The sequence below is a fragment of the Arachis hypogaea genome, chromosome 5 (genome assembly GCF_003086295.3).
Source record: "Arachis hypogaea cultivar Tifrunner chromosome 5, arahy.Tifrunner.gnm2.J5K5, whole genome shotgun sequence".
Lineage (NCBI taxonomy): Eukaryota > Viridiplantae > Streptophyta > Magnoliopsida > Fabales > Fabaceae > Arachis > Arachis hypogaea.
In genome coordinates this window covers 49,343,506-49,351,111 of record NC_092040.1, presented here as the reverse complement: position 1 = coordinate 49,351,111, position 7,606 = coordinate 49,343,506, and the positions used below count along the sequence as shown (strand labels likewise).

General features: G+C 36.6%; 1 long non-coding RNA gene across 1 annotated transcript; it reads left to right on the top strand.

The window, feature by feature from the left end:
• The first annotated feature begins 299 nt into the window (after positions 1–299).
• LOC140184701 (uncharacterized) lies at positions 300–869 on the top strand. Its single transcript, XR_011882112.1, has 2 exons — positions 300–439; positions 766–869. It is a non-coding gene; the product is annotated as an uncharacterized lncRNA (long non-coding RNA).
• The last annotated feature ends 6,737 nt before the right edge of the window (positions 870–7,606 follow it).

Genomic DNA, 7,606 nt, shown 5'->3' with positions numbered 1-7,606 from the left:
TTTATTAGTTCATTTGATATATCGTAGTAAATATCCATTTTTTTTAACTGAGATAGATTTCATTTCAATCCAATATGAAATGCCAATAGGCATTGAGGCAGAGAATATAAAATGCCAATAGTAATTGGATATTATTGTATCTATTATGTTTTATTATCATTTATTATAGCAATTTGATATATCATTGAATTAATATATTTAGAGTGACAGATAATTAAAAGAGAATGGAAAAAGTAATTAATATATAGTTATTAATTGTTTTAATTTGTGTGGAGTTTACTTGACAACAACTTCTTCAAGCACTTGCAGCTAGGAATGGGTCTCTTCACCTCTAATTAGGTGCTATTCACAAATCCAAGGACTATGTCAACGGTCAACTTGTTTGCATCAAATGAAGCAGCATTTAACAATGCATTTATTACTGCCATCACTAAATTGGGTAGGGTTGGTGTCTTAACTGGTAATCAAAGTGAAATTAGGATTGATTACACCAGACCCAACTAAACAAATCAAATCTAGTAGTACATCCCTTTTTGATGTTGTATTTAACTATTTATTTGATGATTCGCTTTTCCATTAATAAATGCTATCATGGCATCATCATCATTCCTCAGTGAAAATCATTGTAAATTTGCTTAAAAGGTTGTATTAAAATTTTTTCTAAGCTAAATGGAAATAGTGATTCTGTGTTTTATATAGTTAGTTTTGTTGTTATCCAGTTTTTAAGCTTCTGAATATTAAATATTGGATTCTGGGAACTCGCAGATATGGTAGAGCAGGTACAGATGGTTTTTCTGGAAATTGGGCTAGACACTGGAACCTCAGCTCTGGGTTTCAGAAGTTTCTCTCTTCTGGAGTGTATATGGAAAGAATGCATTGCAAGCTTTTGGGGGTTTGAATGTTTTAACTGCAGTGATGCATGTTATTTATCTTCCCTTTTAAGCTTAGTTGCTTAATTGCATTTATTATATATATATATATATATATATATATATATATATTGGTTTTTGCAATGCTATGTGTTTGATTTGAATAGAGCTTGTAATCATTTGCACTGTTATTTGTAGTCGAGATTTATTTTGTATTCGAATATTAGTTTTTTAATGTATAAAACAAGTATAGCAAAAGTTATGTCACTAATTATTATTTGATTTGTCTTGAAATAAAAATTGCATACTATATTTATAGGTTTGGTAATAAAAAAGGATTGAAAATTTATATTGTGCAGCGATGAAAGTAAAGTCAAATTTTTTTTTAATTTGATAGAGCTATTGCCACGCTTTTAAAGTGTGGTCGTATCTCCATCGCCATGCTTTTAAAATGTAGCAGTATCTCTCTCTATCGCCACGCTTTTATATATCTCCTTTTATTGGCACGCTACAAAAAGTGTGCCCATATCTCACATATGGCCACGCTTTAAAAGAGTGGCCATATCACACATATGGTCACGCTTTAAAGGCGTGGCCACATCTCCAACATACAATTTGTAAAAAGCATGGCAAAAAAAGCGTGGCGATAGGACACAAAAGCGTGGCCATAGAGCATTACCCTTTCAAAAGCGTGGCGAAAAGCTATCGCCACGTTTTTTTTAGCTTTTCGCCACACTTTAAAAGCGTGGCAATAGAGTTGTTTTCTTGTAGTGTGATTTTCTTGAGTTGGTTTGAATTAAGGTTGCTAAAGTAGAGATTATGAAATGATTTGATGATTAAGATTTTTATGGACGAATGCTTGAGGAAGTTAAGAAATGTTTAAGGAAATATGTTAAGAATTCAAAGAGAAAAGAGTAATCAGAGCAGAGTAAAGAGGCAGAGAAAAGAGGTAATTAAGAGAAGAATGAAGGGGTGATGCTTAAGCAGTAGTAATAACAAGTAATGTAACAATTAAAGATATGTCTATGAAGAAAGATATCAAGTGATTTGTTTGATTTCTGCCATAGAAGAGCAAATAGATATTTGTTTAATTTCTGCCACAGAAGAGTAGATAGATATTTGTTTGATTTCTGCTACAGTAGAGCAGAAAGTTCTTTGTCTGCCACAGTAGAGCAGATATTGCCTGTTTGTTTGTTTTCTGCCACAGTGGAGCAGATACTGCCATAGTAGAGCAGCCTGTTTTTCGTCCACTTTCTGCCACAGTAGAGTAGAGGCTGCCACAGAAGAGTAGCTATTTATTTGTGAACGGGTTGGAAAATCATATCCAGAATAATGTGGATTCATGACTGGATAATGTCAGGATGCGGGTAGACAACCGACACATGAGCTCATGGCCTGCTTAGGACAGACATGCATTATATTGTTTGTGTATTTGCATTTGGTTATGTTTGTTTGTATTACTTCTCTGTGATTATGCTGTTTGACTTGTTTGTGTGTTGGTTTGGATCTCTTACTTGTGCTATTGGTTTGTAGATGTCTTAAGGGGATTAGGAACTGATGTTGTGGTTGAAAATTAATTATGTGACTGAGAGATGGTTGATATGGTTAATCTTATGATTGAGATCTGTTTTGAGTTTAGAAGTTTAAAGAAAGTAATTATCTAAAATTAAAAGGTCTTTTCAAAGGTTTGATAAAAATACAGTTTTATTAAGTAAAGTTTATTATTTGCATTTTAATCATTACTTTTACGGCATTCCCATTCCCTACTCAGAATATGTGGTTTGTTCTCACCCCAAAATCTTCCACCCTTTCAGTGACACAGGTTCGAAAACTCAGTTTGAAGCTGCGGGAGATTATAGAATTTATTTATGAGTTAAGTCTATGAGTTAAGTTTCTTTCATAGAATTCCCTCGCCCTTTTGCTTAAGAATTTTATTTTATACAGAGGGATGGGAGTTGTATCTGAGTTTCATTTAAATTTTCTTGTATAATGTTTATTATTATTAATAATTATATGATTATTATTACTTGGTGATGCTTGACATATGATTTTGATAAAATAAAAACAAAATTTTCTGACATTTTTCTTAAAAGTTAAAATGCGATATCGAACTAAAGGCTCAATATTAAATAGTTAATAAGGAAAACAAGTTAGTCACGCCTTACTTTTAGTACGATCATGACGTACTGGAAGTTGGGTCATTACACCAAGCTTGTGGACAACCTTCTTAGCAACAACCACCACTAATGTACTATGGGCAAGAACCATACCATGATGCATATCAATCCAATGGATATGGTGCACCTTCTTGTGGTTAACAACCACCACCACCATATGCCTATGAACCCCCTCCTCAACATTGTTAACAACTTTATTCACAAGCCCTCACCTTCCTATTATAAACCCTTTTCCCTAAATAATGAACCCTCATATCCACTCCAAGCGCCAATGAATGATTCTCTCAATTCATTACTTCATGAGTATCGTGAAGCTCAAAAGAGGACACTAGAACTCATGGCTACCTTGACCAAGATAGTAAACAACTTAGCCTCCCAACGCTTAAGCAATCAAAGCACTTCCATTGTCACATATGAAGAATTAAATGAAGAGCATAGTATCAAGGAGAGATTAGAAAATCTGGTGGAGAATAATGAATTCAATTTTGTATTGGAACAATTGGAGGAAGCTGTAATTCTTGAAGAGTAAGAAGTGGTTGAAGACTTAGGAGATGTTGAAAGTCCATGGGAACCTCAAGTCATAGAGCCTCCTTCCAAGAAGTTTGAATTTGATATTGAAGCTAGTGCACAACCTACAAAGCATATCATGGTTGAAGACTTTGAAGAGGTTAATCAAGAGATGGATTCAATCATTGATGAGTTTTTATCTACAATTGAATCCTCTCCCATTGGACATGAAATAGAGGCCAAAGAAGAAGACACACTTCCTCCAAGTTCCTTAGCAGGCAAAGAGGAAGAGGTTGAAGTTGAAGAAGCTTGCAAAGAGGTGGAAGAATTCAAGGAAGAGCACAAGGGAGTGGAGCTTGTAAGATCATTAGAAATACCTCCCCCAAGCCATTACCATCCAACACAACATTCAAGTAGGTAAAATTATTATCCCTAAGCTTTACTTTCCCACTTGAATATGGTTTGTTTAAGACGGATGGATAACTTAGAGCTATTTGTGGCTTTAAGAGAAAAAGAGAGATGGTTAGTGGTTGGAAACACAATTCTCGGTTCATTGTGGTTGAAAGCTCAAAGTCTAATTGCAAGGTTTGGTGTAGAGCTCAATTTCTTGGGTCTAGGAAGTTGTTTGGTTATTTAAGTGAGAATTTGGATTGCTTGCCACCGGGTTGGAATGATAATGATCAACTTGAAGACGGGTGTAGAAACAAGATTTGGGATCCAGGAATATATAAGGATCAATTTTGGGACCCTTAGCTTGTGTGGAACTTCATCAAAGCTTGGTGCTATTAATTGTGAACTTTGGAGCTTATTGGAAATCTAAGCATTGGTGGAAGTTCAAGAATGAATTCAAGCACAAGCCACCATGACAAGGAGCTTCTCAATTGTCCAACTTAAGGACAATAAATAAAAGTGTTAGGTGGGAGACACCCCACCATGGTAACCTCTTTCCATTCCCTTGTATATAGAGTTAATGAATGAATTGAGTTGCCATTGTTAGGTACATTCTTGCCTTTTGATATCATTATTGTATATATTGCTCTTAGATGTTAGTTTGCTTAGTTAGATTTTTGGTTTAGGTTATATATTTGAATAGTTAATAAACTTGTTTTGAAATGGATCTTTAGTTTAATTTTGTGTTTAGTTTGGTTATTTAAGTTTATTTGGTAGTTTAGTATGTTTAATAAGGTTTGGTGGTGTTTAGATGACTGTTTGGAGGATTGGAATGCATGGTTTGGTGCTAGAACTTGAACAAAATTTTGAAAAACAGAGCACCCAGACGCGTGGATCACGCGTACGTGATGAGCGGATAATTTATACGCATTTTGGCATTGTTTTTAGGTAGTTTTTAGTATGTTTTAGTTACTTCTTAGTATATTTTTATTAGTTTTTATGAAAAATCACAATTCTGGACTTTGCTATGAGTTTTGTGTTTTTCTGTCATTTCAGGTATTTTCTGGCTAAAATTGAGGGACCTGAGCAAAAATCTGATTCAGAGGCTGAGAAAGGACTGCAGATGCTGTTGGATTCTGACCCTCCTGCACTCGAAGTGGATTTTCTGGAGCTACAGAAGCCCAATTGGCGCGCTCTTATATGCGTTGGAAAGTAGACATCTTGGGCTTTCCAGAAATGTATAATAGTTTATACTTTGTCCGAGATTTGATGGCCCAAATTGGCGTCCAAACGCCCACCAGAGACCCTTTTCTAGCATAAAACACCGGAACTGGCACCAGAACTGGAGTTAAACGCCCAAATTGGCATCCAAGCTGGCGTTTAACTCCAAGAATGGCCTATGCATGTGAAAGTTTCAAAGCTCAGCCCAAGCACACACCAAGTGGGCCCCGGAAGTGGATTTTTATACTATCTTCACTTAGTTACTCATTTTCTGTAAACCCTAGTAACTAGTTTAGTATATATAGTTCTTTTTACTATTGTATTGAGAGCCTGGAAACTTTTGAGAATTATCTTATGCCACTTGGGAGGCTGGCCATTCGGCCATGCCTAGACCTTCTTCTCTTATGTATTTCCTACGGTGGAGTTTCTACACCTCATAGATTAAGGTGAGGAGCTCTGCTGTTCCTCATGAATTAATGCAAGTACTATTGTTTTTCTTTCAATTCACGCCTACTTCTTCTCCAAGATATACTCTTGTACTTAATTCAGTTAAGTCAGAATGAAGGGGTGACCCGTGACAATCACCCACTATCTTTGTTACTCGCTTAGCCAAGATCCGTGTGCCTGACAACCACAAGCGGGGTACATGATGTTCAACGTAGTCATTGGACGACAGCCGTAGTATATTCTCTTGGGTCTCTGATCCACAGATTCGCATCACCTCTCCTGACAACAGAGCATTCAAATTTGTGATTTGAACCTTCGTGGTATAGGCTAGAACCAATAGACAGCATTCCTGAGATCTGGAAAGTCTAAACCTTGTCTGTGGTATTCTGAGTAGGATCTGGGAAGGGATGACTGTGATGAGCTTCAAACTCATGACTGTTGGGTCCAGTGACAGTGTGCAAAATGATCAAGAGATCCTATTCTGACACAAATGAGAACCGATAGATGATTAGCCCTGCGATAGCTGTGCCTGGTATTTTTCATCCGATACGAGAAATTCGACAGTTGATTAGCCGTACAAAAATCGTAGCCAGACCATTTTCACTGAGAGGATCATACAGCTTGCCATGGAAGGGAGGACGCATGAGTGGATGAAGACAATAGGAAAGCAGAGGTTCAGAAGCAACAAAGCATCTCCAAACGCTTATCTGAAATTCCCACCAATGAATTACATAAGTATCTCTATGTTATTTTCCGTTTTATTTATCTCTTAATTATCAAATCCCCATAACCATTTGAATTCGTCTGACTGAGATTTACAAGATGACCATAGCTTGCTTCAAGCCATCAATCTCCGTGGGATCAACCCTTACTCACTTAAGGTATTACGTGGACGACCCAGTGCACTTGCTGGTTAGTTGTGCGAAGTTGTGAAAAGTGTGATCCCAATTTCGTGCACCAGTACGCATGACCCCAAGATTCCAACCACCCACGCGTACGCATCACTCTCGAAAATCCACCATGCGAGAATGGTGCCGGAAGGGTGCAGATGCATGGGTGCCAAACAGAGAGTTGTGCGGGAAGGGTGCGGACACTGCGCGTTTAGCACGATTTTGTCCCACGCATACACGTGACCCACGCATACGAATCGCACCCTATTTTCCCATTCCACGCCTACGCGTCACTGACGTGTACGTGTCGCTTTCCTTTCTACCGTCCCACGCCTACGCGTGACCCACGCGTACACGTGGGAACCCCTATCTCACATACTTCTTTTCTTATATTCTTTCCATCTCTTTTCTTCTTTTCCCTTTTCTCCTCTTTCCCACTCTCCAACCGTCATCTACCACCACCATTTACCATCTACCGTTATTTTCTTTAGTTTGTTAGTTTGTTAGTTTGTTAGTTAATTAGTCAGTTAGTTAGTTTCATTTTCTGTTTTTGGTGCTAAGTGTTGGATTATTAATCTTGTTGATTATTGCTGCTGATTACTGATAGTTTTTTTAGCATTATTGTTGTTAATATTCATTGTTGGATCTCTTTATTGAGGTTACCTTTTGTTACTTGGTATTGAATTTTGATTGCTGGATATTTATATATACCAAGTACTCATGACATTGCCTTCAAGAATGTTTTTGGACTTCTAAATTGCATGTTGTAGCTAGCTACCATGTAATTTGAATTCATTATCCATTATTAGGCAATTATATGTAATCAATGCATTTTTTGTTAGGTGATGCTTGTTTATGATTGTCTTTATTTACATCACCTATTTCATGCATTGAGATTTTGGAATTGTGAAATTAGATCATAAGCTTACCTAGTGACATATTTTTTAGCTTTTTAACCTTTGTGGAACATGCTTGCTATGTGTTGGATTTTAACTTATATCTCTTTTTCTAAGTTGCATAGCATCCATGTGTCCCACTTTATGTCAACTAGGTGATGCGAACAAAATTTAAAGTTTGTCATTGATAGATGTGTAAGTTTCATATT